The sequence below is a fragment of the Oncorhynchus mykiss genome, chromosome 2 (assembly GCF_057628025.1).
Source record: "Oncorhynchus mykiss isolate SJ-2025 chromosome 2, ASM5762802v1, whole genome shotgun sequence".
Taxonomy (NCBI): domain Eukaryota; kingdom Metazoa; phylum Chordata; class Actinopteri; order Salmoniformes; family Salmonidae; genus Oncorhynchus; species Oncorhynchus mykiss.
The window spans coordinates 30,740,001-30,762,598 of record NC_143023.1 but is presented as its reverse complement, the minus strand read 5'-3'; the positions used below and the strand labels follow the sequence as shown (position 1 = coordinate 30,762,598).

The 22,598-nt window shown below is 44.7% G+C and overlaps 1 pseudogene across 1 annotated transcript in view; it reads left to right on the top strand.

The window, feature by feature from the left end:
- Positions 1-22,598, top strand: part of LOC118936732 (protein PTHB1-like) — an 88,849-nt pseudogene that overhangs the window by 28,772 nt on the left and 37,479 nt on the right. Inside the window, exons 5-7 of the transcript XR_016483569.1 lie at positions 8,785-8,925; positions 9,028-9,050; positions 9,787-9,894. The product of XR_016483569.1 is annotated as a protein PTHB1-like (transcript). The remainder of the gene's footprint in view (positions 1-8,784; positions 8,926-9,027; positions 9,051-9,786; positions 9,895-22,598) is intronic.

Sequence of the window (22,598 nt, the reverse complement as noted above, 5' to 3'; positions counted from 1 at the left end):
CCCATAACAGTCTATAGCCTACCATTCCTAGTGAGCCAGTCTTCTGCCAACATCATTATTAGGCTAAAAAAAGGTGCATTTGCCTAAGGTTTGAGCAGTGTGGGTGTCGCATCACCTCACTGACGTGGTAAAATTCTCAGTGGTGGAAAAAGTACCCAATTGTCATACTTGAGTAAAAGTAAAGGTACCTTAATAGAAAATGACTCAAGTAAAAGAGAAAGTCACCCAATAAAATACTACTTGAGTAAAAGTCTAAAAGTATTTTGTTTCTAAATATACTTAAATATACTAAATATAAAAATGTATTTAATTGCAAAAATATACTTGAGTATCAAAATGAAAAGTATAAATCATTTCAAATTGCTTATATTACGCAAACCAGACACCACCATTTGTATTTAGTGAGTCCGCCAGACAAGAGGCAGTAGAGATGACCAGAGATGTTTGGGTTGATATGTGTGTGAATTGGACAGTTTTCCAGTCCTGCTAAGCATTAAAAATGTAATAAGTACTTTTGGGTGTCAGGGAAAATGTATGGAGTAGAAAGTACACTATTTTACTTTGGAATGTACATTGTATTTTTACTTAAGTATTTTACACGACTGAAAACTCTCCATGGTTGGCAGGTTTGAGACAAGGAAAGACAGACAGATTGGCAATGAAAATGAAAAGAGGGCGAGATGGTCTGTGAAATCCCTTCACTACAGACAGAGAGCGAGAGCAGGACACAGACATACAGAGTGCTTGATATGTGTGTAGTGGGGAATCCTGGCACACACCCCTGGCTCAGTCACCTGTGCTGGGCCTACTCTGCTCTGGGCTCCATACGTCACGCCCCATTACCACACCACCTGACGTATGGTCGGTGTGCCCATTCAAACAGGGCTGTGTGTAACTTGTGTGTGTAACTTGGCTCGACCTCTCTCCAAAGCCATTAGCTGAAATCTGGCCTTTCCTCCCAGGCTGTTTTTGTTCCCCATCTACCTTCCCTCTCTGACTCTGTTAGGGTATTAGAACTGGACTCAAATCAGCACCCTCCTCTTTGTGCCACAGACACCCTTTCTCTGTGTGTGTGTTAGAGTTGTCTGGTTAACGTTGTTAACCCTGCTGTCTTCACCTCTGGTCGAGATGTTTGAGCGTGTAACCATGTGTGAGACTGAGAGTATGTGACTGTGTGTATGTTTTTAGGCCTGGGTAGTCTGAGTGTTGAGAATACTGTTTCCTGTCCTTTCCACACTTGTTAAAGTGCTGAGTCGTCATGTGTCTGTGTTTTGACTGTGTGTCTAAAACAGTGTTATTATTATGTTTTTTAAATATTTTTTACAGGTGTTGGGTCTACCTCTGTGGTGGCGTTCTCTGCCTTCCTGAATGGGCCATATCCAACAACAGACCTGACAGGAGACGTGGTCGTATCTTACAGCTCTCCTTTCTACAACCTGTCGGAGACATATCACACTTGCCTCATCTCTCTCATGAATTGATGCTTTTACGTTTCCCTGCCTGTGACTTATCTTACGTCCACAAACGTCTGTCTGTAACAGCTCTGACATCTGGCTAACAGTACTGACGTGTGTCTGTTACGAGATGGACTGAGAGTTACTACCGCTGATCGTTGGCTGTAACAGTACTGACATCTGGCTAACAGTACTGACGTGTGTCTGTTACGAGATGGACTGAGAGTAACACCGCTGATCGTTGGCTGTAACAGTACTGACATCTGCCTGTAGCAGCTCTGTACCCTTTAAAACCACTGAATGGGTAACAGAGGACTGAACTGTATCCCTCAAAGCATCTGGTTCACGGCAGTATGTGTTTCTGGAAGACATTACTCTCCCCTCTAACCAACAAAACCCCTCTTTATTTAAATTAAAATGTCATGGGGTTTTATTATTTCATTTGATTCAAAGCGTCTCACAAAAAAAGCGGCATTTGTACTATTGTTTCCATTGGACTGTCTGTGTTGGCAGCGCCTTGTGGAAAGGTTCCCTGAAAGCACATTAAATGTGAAATGGCTTGGAAATATTGAGGCGTTTTTTTGTAATTTTATTGTGATGCTAAAAATAGCGGGGGTGGAAAGAGAGGAGTCTGGAGTTTTTCACAGGACCTTCCAGAGATGGCTGCCCTGTGTTTTGATCGGTAAGACATTACTTAGATCACAGGTAGGGTTCACAGTAACAGAGAGAAGAGATGAGCAGGGGAAGGAGGGATGGCTACACACACACACACACACACCTGTGGATATACAGTGCCTTGCGAAAGTATTCGGCCCCCTTGAACTTTGCGACCTTTTGCCACATTTCAGGCTTCAAACATAAAGATGAAAAACTGTATTTTTTTGTGAAGAATCAACAACAAGTGGGACACAATCATGAAGTGGAACGACATTTATTGGATATTTCAAACTTTTTTAACAAATCAAAAACTGAAAAATTGGGCGTGCAAAATTATTCAGCCCCTTTACTTTCAGTGCAGCAAACTCTCTCCAGAAGTTCAGTGAGGATCTCTGAATGATCCAATGTTGACCTAAATGACTAATGATGATAAATACAATCCACCTGTGTGTAATCAAGTCTCCGTATAAATGCACCTGCACTGTGATAGTCTCAGAGGTCCGTTAAAAGCGCAGAGAGCATCACGAAGAACAAGGAACACACCAGGCAGGTCCGAGATACTGTTGTGAAGAAGTTTAAAGCCGGATTTGGATACAAAAAGATTTCCCAAGCTTTAAACATCCCAAGGAGCACTGTGCAAGCGATAATATTGAAATGGAAGGAGTATCAGACCACTGCAAATCTACCAAGACCTGGCCGTCCCTCTAAACTTTCAGCTCATACAAGGAGAAGACTGATCAGAGATGCAGCCAAGAGGCCCATGATCACTCTGGATGAACTGCAGAGATCTACAGCTGAGGTGGGAGACTCTGTCCATAGGACAACAATCAGTCGTATATTGCACAAATCTGGCCTTTATGGAAGAGTGGCAAGAAGAAAGCCATTTCTTAAAGATATCCATAAAAAGTGTAGTTTAAAGTTTTCCACAAGCCACCTGGGAGACACACCAAACATGTGGAAGAAGGTGCTCTGGTCAGATGAAACCAAAATTGAACTTTTTGGCAACAATGCAAAACGTTATGTTTGGCGTAAAAGCAACACAGCTGAACACACCATCCCCACTGTCAAACATGGTGGTGGCAGCATCATGGTTTGGGCCTGCTTTTCTTCAGCAGGGACAGGGGAGATGGTTAAAATTGATAGGAAGATGGATGGAGCCAAATACAGGACCATTCTGGAAGAAAACCTGATGGAGTCTGCAAAAGACCTGAGACTGGGACGGAGATTTGTCTTCCAACAAGACAATGATCCAAAACATAAAGCAAAATCTACAATGGAATGGTTCAAAAATAAACATATCCAGGTGTTAGAATGGCCAAGTCAAAGTCCAGACCTGAATCCAATCGAGAATCTGTGGAAAGAACTGAAAACTGCTGTTCACAAATGCTCTCCATCCAACCTCACTGAGCTCGAGCTGTTTTGCAAGGAGGAATGGGAAAAAATTTCAGTCTCTCGATGTGCAAAACTGATAGAGACATACCCCAAGCGACTTACAGCTGTAATCGCAGCAAAAGGTGGCGCTACAAAGTATTAACTTAAGGGGGCTGAATAATTTTGCACGCCCAATTTTTCAGTTTGTGATTTGTTAAAAAAATAAATGTCGTTCCACTTCATGATTGTGTCCCACTTGTTGTTGATTCTTCACAAAAAAATACCGTTTTATATCTTTATGTTTGAAGCCTGAAATGTGGCAAAAGGTCGCAAAGTTCAAGGGGGCCGAATACTTTCGCAAGGCACTGTATGACTGTTTAGTGGACTATATTTCTCTCTGTGCGTCAGTGTGTATATGGATGTGTTGGCCCGCTGGCTAGGTGTTAGACAGAGCAGTGTTAATCTTCATTAGCGCTCTCCTCCACTCCTCTTCTCTGAATGCCTGGCTGGAATGGGAGGAATTCAGCTTTCTCTCTTTCTGCCGCTGCACCAAGAGGCAACGATTACAACTCTGTTACTGTCTACACTCCTTTCCCATCAAAGGGATTTGCGGTAGTGCTCTCCCACTGTCCACTATCTAATGTAGTAGGGCCATGTTGGGGGCCATCCACTGTCTCAATTATTTCACATTCATTTTTAATCACACCAGCCTCTACGTGTAGTGTGTGTTTGTTTGTGTGCATATCTCTGTCTATTTCCCCTCTATCTGTATATTTGTCCTGTGTTCAGTTCCATTTGACCTGTGCTAAATCTCTGCCCCGCTCTCCTCTCCTGCTCCTCTCCTCTTCAGCTCCTCTCCTCTCCAGCTCCTCTCCTCTTCAGCTCCTCTCCTCTCCAGCTCCTCTCCTCTCCTCTTCAGCTCCTCTCCTCTTCAGCTCCTCTCCTCTCCTCTCCTCTCCCTCTCCTCTACTCTCCTCTCCTCTCCTCAGCAGCCAGTGTGGCTACACCCAGCCAATAGAGGGAGGGAGGTGGCTGGCTTTCATCAGAGCTAACAAAGCGTGAAATACACAAGCATGCTGCAGTTTCATTCTCAATCTGGCCCTCATGGACTGTGCTGCTAGACTGCTAGAGGAATCAGTGGCACATGATTCAGTGTAGAGCTCATTCCTGAGTCAATGAAACACATTCAGCACCACCTTGAGTCCTCCAGCATTTAATTAACTTCACTCACTGTCAAACGAATGACTGTGTAGGTGATTGTGTAGTTGAATGTGTGTCATTGATTATTTCAATAACAGCGGTTTGGCAGAATTATTTTTTGAAGAATGTGCACCTTTTTTAAAAAATTGAATCATTATAGAATGAATCAGTCCACAGCTGGCTGATAATAGATTTTGCTGACTAGGACCATTTTGTCTCCTGAATTGATGTTAAGCTGAATGCGTTTGGCTGGTTGTCGGTTATTCTTGGCCGTCTGTAGCTACAGTAGTCGATGTCTCTGTTTTTAGACTGTCTATATTCTGTCAGTCTGGTACTTAAGCCTAGAAGGTCTGTTCTGTTATTCTGTCTGTCTCATTGTCTATTGTCAGTCTCAAGCCTGCTGTCTGTCTAAGGTGGAGCTTTTGACTTCTGAGAACACATTTAATAAAAGAGACAGACAGTGACTGAGATTACTTATGTACGGATGGGGTGCATCAGCAGGAGTCTACTTTCACCCGTCCAGGTCTTCATTTGGTGCAGATAAAGGAGAAGACGCAAGGAGAGGACTCCACTTTCCAGAGAGATGAGAGGAAGGGAGGTGAGAACAGGGAGACGAGAGAGGTGGAACAGAGGAGGGAGAGAGACGGAAGGAAACGAGAGGAGAGGGGAGAGACTAAAGCGGGGGAAGAAGTAGTGAGGGAGGGATGAAGGGCAGGGGTGTGTGTAAAGTGAATGAGTAGGCTCCAGTGTTTACGTGCCCTGGGCCAGGGCCCTCTAAAGTGACTGTGTTGTGTTTGTGTTTCCCATGCTCTGCTGCTGGCCCATATGAAGGAGCTCAACCCTGCAGGTAAGTAGACTGGGATCTGCTCTGGGAAGCACAGGAAGAGCCCACAGCCCACTGTTTATGTTCCCGCGCAACTCGATATTGCTAGAGAGAGATGTGCACACACACACACACACACACATAGTTTCACATACACAGTTTTGGTTACACATACTGTACACATGGGTACGCCACGTGCACATGCAGACACTTATGCACTTGCATGTACTCAACACACACACACACACACACACACAAACACAGGCTACATGTTACGGCTAAATAGTTGGGGTGTCTAGTTCTGAGTAGCGTTTGTTTATTTCTGTCTGTCCGTGCCTCTGTCTGTTCATATGTGCTCTGATACAGTAGATGTCCTCCCTTTTGATCAGTGACACACACACACACACGTTTCATCGCATCGATGACATCATTGCAGCTGCACAATGAACGGGATCCCTTACAGTCGCCCTGAGGTCAAATAAACAGAGTGGTCAGAGAGACTTAACACACACTCAGTGAGAAATCATGCAGTATGACTAGTGTTGGTGTAATCAGGCTGCTGAGATTCCAGACTACTTCCATTATCCATTGAGAGAGGATGATTGACAGCACATGTTGCTGTGTGTGTGCTTAAAAGCAAATATTTTAGGGAAAATTATATTACATACTTTGGAGAAAAGTAGCCCACTCTCATAACTACTACAGAAACCCTCATAGGCCTCATATCTACCAGTGACCCCATAGTGAGGTCAGGTGTGTCGACCATGAGTTGGCCAACAGAGGGCAACAATGACAACTCAGGTGAGACATAATACACACACACAGCCCATGCAGGTAAATCATTGTGGCGAGTGAGGGTCGTAACTCTGCCGTGGCAGCCTGAGAATACACGGGGTGTCTGGGATACGGTGTGTGAAGAGGTGGGACCAGTTTAGATTTACAGGCAGGACGTCCCCCTCTTCCTAACCACACACAAACACACACTCTGTTTGTCTTTAGAGAGTGCCGACTAGTCAATGGCGGCTGGGAACCTGAGAGGGGAAAAATGTTTCCCCTAGTTCTTTCTGGTCTCAGTCTTCTCTCTTGCTATCATTCCCTCCTTCTCACTCCCTTCTTTTCTCCCTCCAGCTTTTTCCCTCAACTTCAGCCCCCCCCCCCCCCCCCGTTTCTTTCGACCACACCCCTCATTGATGGCAGGACATTTAGTTTAGCTGATCCTGCAGCAATTGGGTTTAGTTGCCCATTGAAAGCATTTGAAGATTGTTTAACCATCACATTAATATTCTAGGAGTCTATGGGCCAACAGTGTGACTGTGGTCAAACGTCCTCTCGATTCGACACCCTTCAGTAGCCTCAAGATGAGTTTGCACAGTTTAAAGATGCTTTTAAAAAGCCACATCTACAGGTTACTCTATAGAAAAACACAATGACAAAAAAAAAGAGGGAAAGAGAAGGTTAGAGTGAGAGACAGAGTAAAGAAAAGGGGAAAAAGAAGTGAGGGAAGGATAACTGAAGAGAGGGAAGTAGGGAGAACACCTTGTCTATACTCTGAGTCCCTAAGGCTGTGATTTTGCACCTATATGTTAGTGGTTGCTGCTACATGAGCCAGGGCGATGTAAAGCCCCTACAGTACACGGCTTAGGTTACCTGGCCAGACATAACAGGGAAGGATTATACTCTCACTGGCCAGTGATGGGCCTGGAAAAGACCCTGCACATTCTCTTCTTCCTTCTTTCTCTCAGCTCTCTTCCTCGAGAGCGAGCGACTCCTGCACTATGCCTCGGCTTGAACGCCTTTTCTCTCTTTCCTTCCCTTTCCGTCTGTCTTTCTATTAATCTCTCTCTCTCTCTCTTTATCACCTTTCCCAAACTTTTCGCTATTTCTCTTTTCTCTCTTGTGAAAGGATGGAAAACAGAGTAAAAAGGGAATTTCCCCCTGAGCAGTCTCTTGCTCTCTCTCGGTCTCTCTCTGTTATTCCAGCCAGGCTTCTAGCCAGCTCAGCATCGTCAGCCAACTCTGGAAGAGTTATGGTTGGCCACCTCGGCCTGTAATGCTCCCCAGTGCTGTTTTAGGAGTTCCCTTAACCAGAGATCCTCCAAAAACATCCACAACTCGGTTATGTGAGATGTTTGTGTTGAGTCTCACTCACAGATTGGCTTCAGTGTAGTGAATATGCATGAAATTATCTCAATCATGTTATTGAATGTGATGGGGTTTAAGAGGAAATGTCTGAAGGAAAAGTGTTTTTAAGGGGATTTTCTATCAGATGTAATTTGCCTTTGGGGATATTTTGAAGCGAACATTTCCTAAGCATGAAACGCAGACGATCTCATTTCCAATAGACTGCCAATAGGTACTTATCACAGCCAACAGGAGTGACAAGAAAAATGAAAAAAAGGGCATTTTCTCCCTACATCCATGGTTAAATGTCATGAGCCAGTCACACTTCATATGCAATGTAGGCTATGGCATGGCAGCTAGGTAAGTGCACAGACACAATGCAAACCACTGTAGATAGTATTGACATTAGAATTAAATCACAATGGATTAGTTTCCATGAAACAGTTGCCTGTGTTAGCTGCACAGTTACTGCAGTGTCCTAGGCTAGCTAGCTATATTGTGCTAGCTAGCAATATGCTAACGTTAGCTAAGCATTTGGCTATGGGCTGGCACTGGTAGTATGGGATTTTGGAGAGTGAATTGCTAGGTAGTTATCTAGCTGTGGCCATCTGGCTAGTATTAACAAGGGCGTTCTACAAAAATAGCAACATTAACACAGCTAGCTAGCTAGCTAACATTGGAAACCATAAGCAACACACACAGACATACATTATCAAACAACGCTACTGCCACCTTCTGGTTTGGAGTATTTTAACAAGGCTCTGGCTAACGACTTTAAGGTCTTTGCTGTGTGAACACAAACGAGATTGACTGCCGACACTATCTTCAGAGGTGCTAAGTACTGTCGGCAGGTAAACGTTTGACAATCCTACCGGTGTGTCTGAGCTATTAGAGCGGATTCTTGAGAATTCAATTCACCGTTCCATCAGAGCCATGTCTTAACCACACACACACCCGTTCCATCAGAGCCATGTCTTAACCACACACGCACCCGTTCCATCAGAGCCATGTCTTAACCACACACGCAACCGCTCCATCAGAGCCATGTCTTAACCACACACGCACCCGTGATAGAGCACATTGACTCATTCAAAGATTTGTCTCTCCAATTTTTAAGGAGCTGCACGTTTCACAAAACCTCCTCACATTCACCCTCAGGCATCCCGAGGGTGGCCCAGTGTAAGTTCTCCCTGCCCCTCCGTCTAGTCTGCTGCCCCTCTGCCCCCTCCAAGAACGGCAAGTACAAGATCACCGTGGATACCAACAAACCGCCCGTCTACCTCAGCGAGGTCTTCCCAGGTAACAGACCATAGAGATCTATCTACCTGAGTCACCCCAGAACCTGGTCTGTACCATAGACATCTACATGACCTGTTCTCCACTGGTTCCCTGTACACCCAGGGATATTGGGAGAGTGGTGTTCTGTGAGAATAGTGGTTAAGTTTTAAGTCTGCTTGTCTTCGATAGTGTCAACTGCACGAAAGTGAGTGGCATGTATTTGCCCTGGAATGGAGAGTGAGTGGTATGTATTGATGCTGTTGATAGTGTGTGTGGGAATCTAGTCTACCTGCTGTTGGTGAGCAGGTCTCAGCCCTGGGAAGCAGCTCTGACTATCAGTCATTATCTGGACCTGGGCATGGCGTCTCCTACTGCACAGGACCCCTGTCCCAGATTAGATGCATGAAGATTGTGTGTGTGTGTGTGTGTGTGTGTGCTGCTCTGTGGGCAGATAAAGAACAATGTGATGTGCTCTGTTCAACTTGGCTGGCGTCCTGAGGAGAGATAAGCTGCCATATCTCTGTCTGACATCCCACCGATGGAGACCCCACTATACTGGCCCCTGAGAACCTCAGAGACAGAGTGTGTGTGGTAGGGAACCCATACCATATCTCTGCCTGACATTTCACCGATGGAGACCCCACTATACTGGCCCCTGAGAACCTCAGAGACAGAATGTGTGTGGTAGGGAACCCATACCATATCTCTGCCTGACATCCCACCACTAGAGTCCACACTGTACATTCATGTGTTGTGTTTGTAGGTACAGCTTTTACCTGCAGTGTTAGAAAAACATTCTTTGTGTGTGTGGTGTGTGTGTGTGTGTGCGTGCGTGCGTGTAGCTGCGTGTGAGTGCAGAGAAGTACCAGGACCTCCTGTCAGAGCGGGCGGTCCAGAGCCACCCAACGCCGTCTCCTGACCCGCTTCAAAGACAAGACCCCCGCCCCCCTAAAGAACCTAGACACTCTGATGGAGGGCACCTACCGCCAGGTCAGACACACACACAGTAGACCAGGACACTCTCAGGCATGCACATAGCATTTAGAAACATGATGAAAGGAGAGTCTCTCCCCTCCCTTCTTCCCTCTCTTTTTTTTTGGAGGTGTTGATTTTCCCCTACCTCACACCGTATGGTGATTTACACACACACACACACACACACACACACAGAGTAATGAGTGCACTAGTGTTGATTTACAGAGTGATGGGCCTACACTGCTGATTTATGCACTTCCTGCTGCTACTAAGGAGCTAGCTCCCACCCTATGGTATACTTATAGCAGACAAACGAACTTCCATAACCACACACACACAGGAATACACACACACAATTCCATGACCACACACACAGACAGGAATACACACACACAATGCCATGACCACACACACAGACAGGAATACACAAACATACACACCCATGCTTATGCAGGTGCACATACACATATACTGTAAGCACATAAACACAAAGACATACACTACTGGTCAAAAGTTTTAGAACACCTACTCATTCAAGGGTTTTTCTTTGTTTTTAACTATTTTCTACATTGTAGAATACTAGTGATGACATCAAAACTATAATAATAACACATGGAATCATGTAGTAACCAAAAAAGTGTTAAACAAATCCAAATATATTTGATATTCTTCAAATAGCCACCCTTTGCCTTGATGACAGCTTTGCACACTCTTTGCATTCTCTCAACCAGCTTCATGAGGTAGTCACCTGGAATGCATTTCAATTAACAGGTGTGCCTTCTTAAAAGTTAATTTGTGGAATTTCTTTCCTTTTTAATGCGTTTGAGCCAATCAGTTCTGTTGTGACAAGGTAGGGGGCGGGGTATACAGACGATAGCCCTATCTGGTAAAAGACCAAGTGCATATTATTGCAAGAACAGCTCATATAAGCAAAGTGAAACGACAGATCATTATTACTTTAAGGTCAGTCAATACGGAAAATTTCAAGAACTTTGAAAGTTTCTTCAAGTACAGTCGCAAAAACCTTCAAGTACTATGATGAAACTGGCTCTCATGAGGACCGTCACAGGAATGGAAGACCCAGAGTTACCTCTGCTGCAGAGGATAAGTTCAGTTGAGTAACCAACCTCAGAATTTGCAGCCCAAATAAATGCTTCACAGAGTTCAAGTAACAGACACATCTCAACATCAACTGTTCAGAGGATACTGTGTGAATCAGGCCTTCATGGTCGAATTGCTGCAAAGAAACCACTACTAAAGGACACCAATAAGAAGAAGACTTGCTTGGGCCAAGAAACACAAGCAATGGACATAAGACCGGTGGAAATTTGTCCTTTGGTCTGGAGTCCAAATTGGAGATTTTTGGTTCCAACTGCTGTGTCTTTGTGAGACGTGGTACGGGTGAACGGATGATCTCCGCTTGTGTATTTCCCACCGTAAAGCATGGAGGAGGAGGTGTTATGGTGTGGGGGTGCTTTGCTGGTGACACTGTCTGTGATTTATTTAGAATTCAAGATGCACTTAGCCAGCATGGGTTCCACAGCACTCTGCAGCGACATGCCATCCCATCTGGTTTGCGCTTAGTGGGACTATTTTTTGTTTTTCAACAGGACAATGACCCAACACACCTCCAGGCTGTGTAATGGCTATTTTACCAAGAAGGAGAGTGATGGAGCACTGCATCAGATGACCTGGCCTCCACAATCCCTCGACTTCAACCAAATTGAGATGATTTGGGTTGAGTCGGACCGCAGAGTGAAGGAAAAGCAGCCAACAAGTGCTGAGCATATGTGGGATCTCCTTCAAGACTGTTGGAAAAGTATTCCAGGTGAAGCTGGTTGAGAGAATGCCAAGGGTGTGCAAAGCTGTCATCAAGGCAAAGGGTGGCTATTTGAAGAATCACTTTTTTGGTTACTACGTGATTCCATATGTGTAATTTCATAGGTTTGATGTCTTCACTGTTATTCTACAATGTAGAAAATATTAAAATAAAGAAAAACCCTTGAATGAGTAGGTGTTCTAAAACTTTTGACCGGTAGTGTATACATGCGTACAGACACACATACACACCCATCTATCTCTGTCGTCTAAGGGCGCCTTATCACCCGATTAGACATTATTTACTAACTCGGTAGACGGGCTGTAATAAGAATGTGGGAGCATTTGTGTCTCTTTCTTGCTGTGTGTGTGTGTGTGTGTGTGTGTGTGTGTGTGTACATTCTCTCAGTATTTTTCTCAGGTTCTGAGGTCAGGGTGATTGTTGCTGGAGCCTTCCTTTTTAAATTATGATTAAACAAAGAAACCTCATTTACAAACTTCTGTATGGTTGGAAGTGTGGGTCAGTGTGTTTGTGGTGTCATTATAGTGTGTGTGTGTGTGTCTGTTTGCCTTGATTTGAAGTTCCCATTGTGAGTGTGTGATGATGTGTGTGTCGACTGATGAGTTCCAACTGTGTGTGGATTACTGTATTAGTTGTGTGTGTGTGTGAGCGCGCGTTTGTGAGTGCGCGTGTGAATTTTGAGTGGTGTAGACTGTCTGACGTTGAAAAGTGATGGTCCCTTGCCATCACTGTTTACAGTAGGGGCTCGTTTGGTGAGGCACTCTTTAACGCTGTTCATTAGCTCTCTTACGGCTCTGGGAGTGGGTGACATCATGACATCATTAGATATTTAATGATTCAGTACTTAACCATTACTCCTATCTGAGTAGAACCATACAGAGCTCACACTGTAGATGCACTCCCCATAAGGTCCAATACGAGGTGTACTCATACCATCACCACAAGGTTCAAAACTGGTACAGTTTTAAAGGGACACTTACCTTACAAACTGGGATCAGTTTTGTTGCTGGCGAAGGGTCCAACATTCCCTTTTTTTTCTCACTGGCCTAGTTGGCCAAAAATCTACTGTCCCATACTGAATTTCTACTGGCCCGGACATGGTGTAGTTTTTCAATTCATTGGGGGTCATGCAGGCCCTTTAGGTCTCTATATCCAGCTATTAATAGGCTACATTTTGGTTACTATGATTAGGGATGGGTACTTTTAAATACTTTCACTATTCAAATAATAACATGAACGTTTTTAGGGGTGATATTCGGATAGTCGAAATGCATGTGTTTAAAATGTTTTTTATTAAACTTGATAACCTGCTTGCTGCGCAGCTGCTAGGTCTTGGGAGGAGAGGTTCTTCCCGGTGAGTTTGACACCGGAGCGAGAGAGAGGAAGAGAGAGGGAAGCCATACAGGCTCAAGCTAATTAGATAAACTTATAGATGCCATACTGCATCAAATTGACGTAAAGATGCCAGCTATGTTAGCCAGCTATGTTAGCCAGCTACAGTAGGTAGCTCGCTACCTAGATTAATTGAGGAAATGTTGCTGTGCTTTCTCTCCTTATCTACAACAACTATATGCAGATTGGTCCTTCTCATTTAACTAACTTAATTCCATAATTTCAATTCCATCTACATGAATACTCTTGCAAGTATTCGAATACTAACATCTGTTCAGATAATAGAATATTAAAATTACATTTTTTTTTCTAAAGTATACCATTTTGACAATACTGTTCTTGGCAGATATCAGTCTAAATGCACTGCATGTCCCAGTGCCAGCTAATGCTATTAATATATCAGTGTCTCTTTATGCCGCTAATGCTAGTTGATGCTGTCCCAGCGCTGCTGCCTGTCCCCTAGCATTACTAGAGCCCTGAGTGATTCTCTCTATACAGTATTACTCTCTAGTCTGTCTAATGTGCTCCGGTGTCAGTCAGTCCATCCCTTCCTGCCTCCGCTTCCCGCCAGCGCCTGCCACCCACCGTTGATTCCGGAAGCTTCTGACACTTTATACGTGCTGTAATGTATACACGAACCACATAATGGACGCTATCCACGGTCTACTGGGAAGAGTGATGCACGCGTCAAATGAATTATTCATATCTCTGGGTGGGTATATGGCCCTTCTGAAGGTCTGTGAGCTATGGTGGTTCTCACGAACTCAGCGCTTTAGTTAGGGGTTATTACTCAAGGGTTGTCAGTCAAGAGTCTTCATCATTTGACATGCCAAATGTGTTTGTAAAGGATGGTGGGGTTAAAAGTTGTTTTTAGCTACAGTACGTGTCTTATTGTGCTGAGTCAGGGATAGTACACTCAAATGACAAATTTGCCTAATATTATGGAAACCAAGAAAGTAGTCTGTGGACCCAGAGACTCAGCAAGTGGTAGATGAGGTACATGTGTACTTTGGATGAATTAAGTGCAGCATCATCAAATGTCAGATTGGTAAATATTATGCATCTTATCTGTGGCCAGGCTGGGCTGTCGGTTAGGGGACTTCCCCTCATTAATGTTTGTGCATGTTGTTTGTCATCGAGAGAACAGAGATACTGTGAGAGGCCTGTGTGATTTTTCTGGTCTAGTGTACATTCATATAGAGGGGGATAATATTTCCTTTGTTCATTATTTCTTCATCTCTTCCTCCTATATTTTATTCATGAAGGCCAGATGCGGCCTGCTCTATAATGTGTATGTGAGCTGGCCAGAGGTGTCTGTTTCCTCCACTTTTTATTCTCACTACTTAAAAAAACATTACTCATCCTGGCCCCACAGTTTATAGTTCAGCCTGGCTCACCCTTTAACTCTCTGTTTGATTAATCTGTGTCAGGTATGGAGAGGTTAGCCAGGGGGCTATCTTAGCCTAGCCTTAGCATTCCTGTTTTTCTCCTCTGCTGTTGATCTCTGAGCGAAAGCACACTGCTGTCACTCGGGACCGGGAAAGACGTTTCTGGGTGGGGGGGATGCAGAGGGGAAGGAGGGTGGGCTGAGTGAGGGGGAATGCCCGGCAAGCCGTTTAAAACAAATATTTGCTGTTTATCTCAGGTAAAATGGCTACCGTGTTAGCGTTAGTGTGCTATCCTAGCGGGCAGCGGCGCTAGCTGTCTGGGAGCTGAGTTTGAGTTGAGCGGAGTCTCTGTAATTAGCCATTCAAAAGCAGGAGGTGGGACGCTTTAGTTTTGACTGACAGACCGCTTGGGGGCCTCTCGTTCCAGTAATGGAGGCTTCTCTCAGACAACGGCTGATTTATCTGTCCCCAAATGGAGCGCTAAACACGGCTAAACATGGCTAAACACGACTAAACACAGATCCCACTGTGTACGTGAGGCCCTCGCAATAAATGACTGGGGCTCTCTCTGAGCACTATGTGTATGTGTTTGCGTGCGTGTCCATTGAGATGTGTAAATGTGTGTTTCCTCAGTAAAATACCCTGGGGTCAGAAAAAAAAAGGAGAAACAGAGGAACTCCCTCAGGTCCCCCTGACCTTTCATCTGCTATGCAAACACAGACCGCACCTGAGAGACTGCCTTTCAAACTGGCCTTCAAACACACACACACACACACACACACACACACACACGATAAATGAACAGACAGTCTACCCCTCATGCACATTTAGGAGTCACTGGGGCCCTCCTCTATGAATGTCTACCATGTCAATGAATGACTGTCTTTCATATAGCTGACTGACATATAGGCATGTGTGTGTATAAGAGTGGGGGACAGATAGTGACTGATATAGAGGAGTGTGTGTGACACAGTCAAGCCTCTGGAAAAGCCTGTCTTTATAAATGTGATGTCATATTGAAACCAGTGTTGTGTGGAGATAGTCTTGTTACTGTTGGGAGATCATTCTTATGGTCTTCTCGTAAAAATGTATGAAGATGGGCATATCCGGGGACTCCTGTAGGATTTAACATTTTCATTGCAAGGCCCATAAATAAATACCTTTTTTCTGTGTACAATTCATTGATATAGTATTTAAATCAATATTTTAAAAAAAGTATATAATGAGATGGAAATATCAATGGTCTTGGAGACCCACACCTCTGTATGGAGCAGAGGCCAGACAGAGATCGGCCAGACAGAGATCGGCCAGACAGAGATCAGCCTCTGGCAGTACCTTTTGGGTCAGAAGAATGTCGTCATGGAAAAGGCTTTGGTAGATTGCGGCACAAAATGTTTGCTTACACCCAATCTAGAGTAGGCAGTGTTTATTATCATAAGTGGTGTCTGTGACCAAATACTCAGAGAAATATCTATGATGTAAAATAATGGATGCCACACAGACTAGGGTATGTCCTAAATGGCACCCTATTCCCTATTTAGTGCACTAAACACCCTATTCCCTATTTAGTGCACTAAATACCCAATTCCCTATTTAGTGCACCAAACACCCTATTCCCTATTTAGTGCACTAAACACCCTTTTCCCTATTTAGTTCACAAAACAATAGGGTGTCATTTGGGACACTGATTATGGGTGGGTGGGGGTGTGTGTGTGTGTGTGTGTGTGTGTGTGTGTCGTCTCCTGCCCCCTCAGGCCATACACAGCAGGAGGGAGAGAGGAGAGGGCGTGGGACTGGGGTGCTTTATCTAAGAATGTCAAATCCCTGAGAGGAGCCACAGCAAAGCCCATCTCTGCCAGTCTGCACAATCCCCTCACACACTCACCATCGTCTCTGTTCCTATGGAGAAGGCCCAGGTGTTTGCCCAAAGGCAGATAGAGATGGGGGTTAGAGGAGGTATGGGGTGTACAGTACTGTACCTACTTGTAATGCTTCTGTCTGTGGGACTCCCCTGGGTGTGGTGGACTTTTATCACAAATATGTCTGGGTCTATTACTGGTGAGGAGAGAGCGAGCGAGGGGGGAGGGAGAGAGGGAGACTAAAAGAAACTGAGACAGAGAAATATTCCTGTCTTCCTCTCATCTCCTTTCCTTCATGACCACATGAGATGAAATCAGGGAAGTGTCAGTCAATCCAGTTCTGTTGTTTTCATTTAGAATCTGTTTCTTTGTGCCATTGCATGTGACTATGCAACACCTGTTAGAACATAGATGGACATCACCATACAGAATTACATAGTAGGATAGCCAGTTGAATATCTTTCTCGGGGCTATCTGGATATTTTAGAATGTTCAGTCCCTTATTGCTTACCACATCACATTCTCTCATTCTACTCTGTTGCTAAGAACACAGCAGCCATTCAATTAGCTCGCCATATTGGCTGGTCCATTAAGTATCGTAGAGATTAGTCCAATAGAGATTAGCCCATTGTCTTTCCCCCTGGGCTTTATTAATCAAGGAATGTGTCATTTCCAGTCTATTCTATACAGTCTAGTTCTACAGCATGCCATTAAACCAGAGTCATTTCCATGTGCTATAATGACAAAATTGAATTAATCCAGGTTCCCTACACTCAACGGCTATCATTTCTCCAGTACGTTCTATGCTTTCGATTTTCCCTGCACTTAAACTAAACCGGGCCATTTTCCCACTCCATTCTGTCAACTCTACATCTATGTCATTATCCCCAAGTTAGTTTTTCCTCTCCGGCTAAAGAATGTCATTTCTCCTCTCAGCGAGGGAGGGTTTAGCACATGCCACAGTCCCAGTGTTCCTCTGTGTTCCACAGATTTAGAACCCTAATCTCATTGTGTCTGCTGAGTGGCTCTTAGCGGCCTGAGTGGAGAGGGGATTCCACACTGTAATGGAGCATGCCTTCTCCCACTGGTCCTTTGTTATTAGCCTCTCAGAGGTTAGCCACCAGCTAACGGGATTATATACACGGTGTAATTAAAGTGAGAAGCACTCACACACACTCCTGTACATCGGCAAGCACGCACGGACGGACAGACGAGCATACACACACACCCTCGCCTCCATCACAGGTGCTCATTATCCCCAGGCCCACAGAGGCTCATTATTGGGGGTCTTTTGGGGATGTCTCACCCTGATGTCTGTCCCACAGAGCTGGGCTCCAGGCACCACTAAACCCCCTGATCTCCAGGAGGCCCTTGTCCTCCAGTCATACTTCGCTCACTCTCACTATACACTGTTTATATTATATTATATATTTTTGTTACCATATTGTAAGTGTTATATTTTAGTCATATTAACACTGAAGTGTGACATTGAAGTAGAAGTGTATAAACCTCACACACACACACACACACACCAGTGTTGGCACTAGCAGTGTTTTCTCTCGCTCAGCTAGCACTCAGCTTTCCGTGTCACGGCCCTCTCCTCTTGATTCCGGGAATTCAATGGCAGGACCAGAGATGCTTTGGAAACGGGTCAATGACTGTGATTCTGAAAATATATACTGCTGGATAGCCTTCAGTAGATTGTGTATGTATGCGTGTATGTGTGTCTGCGTGCGTAATCAAACATTTGAACTGTGTGTGTATAGTGTTTTTCTGAATTTTGCACACAGAGATGATTTACCAAATGAGTCCATGTACATATGTATCAACAGACCTCTTGTGTTAAAGCTGTACATCATTTACCTCGTTGACTTACCTCATTCACCTGTGTACCTGTTAGCTCCATCACGACAGTCCTCACTGACTTACCTCATTCACCTGTGTACCTGTTAGCTCCATCACGACAGTCCTCTCTGACTTACCTCATTCACCTGTGTACCTGTTAGCTCCATCACGACAGTCCTCACTGACTTACCTCATTCACCTGTGTACCTGTTAGCTCCATCACGACAGTCCTCACTGACTTACCTCATTCACCTGTGTACCTGTTAGCTCCATCACGACAGTCCTTACTGACTTACCTCATTCACCTGTGTACCTGTTAGCTCCATCACGACAGTCCTCTCTGACTTACCTCATTCACCTGTGTACCTGTTAGCTCCATCACGACAGTCCTCACTGACTTCCTAAGGGAACACAAGGGATTGTGAGTGATGTCATGAAAGTGAAGTGCTTCTGTACCGTAGGTGAACCCACACCACCTTCCTCTCTCCTGGTAGACACACACACACACACACACACACATACACACACGGTGCCAGTGGCTGGCAGCATTCTCCATCTCTTCTCTTGTGATATATATATATATATACACACACACACACACACACACACACACACACACACACACACACACACAGTCCCTATCTGTCTCTGGCTGCCAGCTTGGGGAGACCTGTTGTAGACAGCAGGGAGATAGACAGTGGCAGAGGACAAAGAAACAGCAACAAACCCTGCCTGGGGCTTTATCTACAGGGACAGAGGAACTCACTATTACTGTCCTGTACTGACTGAAGTGTTTTGCTCATATGAGACAATTCCGTTGCTTAACATGTATGTTTATGGTTATGATTTTGGATGCTGGTCACTTGTTGCAGGTGCGTGTGTGTGTGTGTGTGTATAAAGGCTAGTCTAACCCTGTGGTCTGTAAAGACCGCTAAGTACGTTGGCTGCAGCAGCCTGGTTCACGCGACACTGCATGTTGATAATTCTACTGATTTATCTTCTTTGGCCCCAGTGCATGAAATGAATGGGTGTGTCTGTTTCATGAGCCCAGACACACACACACACACACAGCATTCCAACAGGCTTATGGCCAATGGTGGAAATGTACTACATAGCATTTATTCATGAGTGATAATCTGAATCATATTTGTTGAAGATATAGACTGAACTGCTATCGCAACGTGTGGGAGTGTGTGTGGACTTGCACATAATCATATTCTGGAAAAGGTTCTGCATAATGTTTGTACAGTGCAGTATGTGCCTGTGCATTTTTGTACATGCATCTGTGCGTATGTTTGCTTGTGTATATATGTGTGGGTGCATACTTGTGTGTGACTGATCACTTCTCCAATAGCGCTTTCTCCAAAGTCAACATGTCCTGCCGCTGCGCTCTCTTTGCAGTGTGTCTGCCGCTTCCGCCCTCAGACAATGCCCGTTTTTATAAGATTACAGATATTTACTCTGTAATCAGTGGGAGAAGGCGTGTGTGTGTCGCGACGCCACGGCTAGGATATTTATCTTGTTGCAGTAAATTCCCAGAGTTCCCCTCGTTTTTTTCTCTCCTTCATTTTCTTTTTTTCTTCTATTTACTCAGCGTGGCCTGTTCAAAGAAGACCATTGAGAGAAAAGCAAACGTTCAAATAGGGCTGTGTTTGAGGGATGTCGAGACATGGCCGAGGTCTGTGAGCATGCGTATAAATTTCAGTGTGTGTGATGCATGGTTATATGTGTGTGTTGGGAGGGGAGAGGTAGCAGGACAATGCCCTCACTGTGGCGTTCCTCGGGATTAGCATTAGAAAGGGAGGAGGGAAATGGTAAGTCATTTTACTGATGGTGATCATTAGCCTCGTTAGCATCATGGTAGCATTAGCATTTCTTACATTGACATTTCATTAGCATTTGTAGCATCATGCTTCTAGTAGTGTTTGTAATCCAGCTACAGGACCAGGACCAAGGCCCTAATTTCCATCTAATGGCTGGCTTGTGTTAGTGTGTGTGTGTATATGTTTGTGCGTGTGTGTCTGCCAAAGGTAGACTGGTTACTCGGGTCACTGGTCTGGACTGCTTCAAATGTATGGCTTCCTCTGTGACCCCTTGGGAGGTTTGTGTGTGTGGACTGTGAATATTTGAGGGGGTATTTTACTAACTTTCATCTCTCTCTCTCTGTCTCTCTCTCTCTCTCTCACACACACACACACACACACACACACACACACACACACACACACACACACACACACACACACACACACACACACACACACACACACACACTCCCTCCCTCCCTTGCCCCTTCCCTTCCTTTCGCTCTCTACTATTGGCATCCTAGTGTTTCCCTGAATTAGCCTCCCCCTTTCTCCCAAGGCAACTGTAAATGCCTATTTCTGTTTTATGTCATTCACATATATGTTTGATATATATTTCCACAGAGACTTCCACACAACATGGATATATTGATAGATTTATTTAAATATTAATCCAGCCACAGAGTTCTGCACATGTCAGAGCCTTGCTAATGTGCCCCAGTGGAGCCCAACCAGCACACACACACACACACACACACACACACACACACACACACACACACACACACACACACACACACTCGCTCCCCATTTCAGGGGTCAGAAACATGTCAGCAGAGTCCACTTTCAGGAAACGTGATCGCAGTGCTAAGTGGAGGGGATAAGTCATATGGACTTACGTAAACCAAACCACCACACAGTAGAGGAGGGAAGGGAGGGAGAGAGAGAACCTTATTCAAGTGACACCGTTTAGATTGTATGAAGTCTGTTATGATGCCGTGTTGGAGAGGGAGAGCCTCTCATCCTCTACAGATGTTTCTCAATGGTCTTCAAGAATGCCAGAGGTTGGACATTCATTTTGTTCTTGCCCAGCTTATCTGCTTCAGCCACTTGGTTAATCCTGAAGCCATTGGTTAGTTAAATGAGATGCGTTTGTGCTAGGATAGAACACAAACATGCAGCCATGGGCTCTCCTGAAAACCATAGTTGAGAAATACTGCGGTGTACCCCAAACTGATCGTCCCTTACCTTGTCTAACCTCTGGTCTGGGAGTGGCGTTTGTGTGTGTTTGGGTTTGTGTTTTCCAGTGTCTCTCTCTGTTTGATGCTAATTTGTAGCCAGGATCTGCAATGTTGTGTCTGGCTTAGATTTGATGTCCTTGTTTTTGTCTCGCACACAAACAGATAGACAATGCATGAGTGATTGAGCAAGTACACACACACACACACACACACACACACACACACACATCCAGGTATCTCACTAGGGTGAATAACTAGCTTTCAAGTTGAGGGATTATAAAAAGCTGATGCGTTTTCTGATTAGTGGGGGGATTTAACACTATATAAAGGAACATAAGCACATTTTAGTTGTCTTGTTAGATGTCCACTATTGTGTTACAAGCATTGACTTGCTAATCAGGTCTTGTGTCTCTTTGGGAAGACAGAACAAAAAGATAGTCAAGACAAGGGATCACCGAATGGACCAGTGGTATTTAGTTTCTGGACAGAGAGCGTGTGTATCCTGTATTCATGGGTTTACGTGTGTGTGTGTGTGTGTGTGTGTGTGCACGTGCAGCCTGGAAGGTGAGTGTGAGCTGTTAATGACAGGCCAGGGGAGTGTGTGTGCTAAAATGACTAGAGAAAAGTCCTGTGTGATTAGAGGTCTCAGTCTAAATATGGAAACCGTATGGAGAGAGACTAAATACTGTCCACTGACACACACTATCCCAATGACCAATGACAGAGCATCGTCCGAGTATGCTCACTAAGCACTTTAGTATGTCTGTGTGTAAAAACTGCTGCTCTGTACTTCACTATGTTGTTGACACTGTGTGTCTGTGTGGATGTATGCCTGTGTGGATGTATGTCTGTGTGGATGTATGTCTGTGTGGATGTGTTGCAGGTTTGGACCTTTTGACCTTTGCCTGTTGTTTTGTGTAAGAGAATGAGAGACCGACGGCATTTGAATGTGTGTGTGTGTGTGTGTGTGTGTGTGTTTGTGTGTGCGAGACACGGAGCATCTGCGTGCGTGCCTTTTTAAAACAAGTGAACTCAGCAACAGGGCCAGCCGGTCAATCCGCCCGGTGTAAAACATGTGCTTCGACTAGTGAGGACAGCTTGAATGAGTTTGAAACACACACTCGCTTTCACACACAACCCTTTGTATAATCACACAAAGCGAAGTCCTCAAACTCCCAGCTGTGATATCAAAACTAGCCCTGTAGGCTACCTTACGCCAGAAACAAGTCATTCTTTCACTTCTAAAGAGCCAAGATAAATGTTAAATGAGTCTTGACTGTGTGCGGAGAGTGTCTTTCTCTTTGCGAGTGTGTGTGTGTGCGTGCGTGCGTGCGTACATTTGTCAGGGT